General features: G+C 37.7%; 1 protein-coding gene across 1 annotated transcript in view; it reads right to left on the minus strand.

The window, feature by feature from the left end:
- The window catches only part of LOC119589391, a 16,243-nt gene that overhangs the window by 14,504 nt on the left and 1,429 nt on the right, over nucleotides 1-310 (minus strand).

Raw genomic sequence — 310 nt, forward strand, 5'->3', positions numbered from 1 at the left:
TTAGAACTTAAATATCGCGCCAACCTAACGTGAAAATAACAATAACTTGATTTATTTTTATTTCTTATTTTTTTGTAAAGAATAAGCCTACTTGGTTAACGAGACCTTGAACCAGTTGGGAGATGAGGACAAATTTACGAGCATCCTGTGTGTTACGCGTACCCTCTGGGTGGCCAATATTTTCATCAACAGTTCGTAGGTCCTGTGGCGGGCTTCGAGGCCAGCCCCCACCTCCATTAAAGGAAAATTGAACATTTAAACAATAACAATTAACATGCTACTCTAAGCTCTTTGTTAATTTATCTTAATG

This window comes from Penaeus monodon, chromosome 25, assembly GCF_015228065.2.
Source record: "Penaeus monodon isolate SGIC_2016 chromosome 25, NSTDA_Pmon_1, whole genome shotgun sequence".
NCBI lineage: Eukaryota > Metazoa > Arthropoda > Malacostraca > Decapoda > Penaeidae > Penaeus > Penaeus monodon.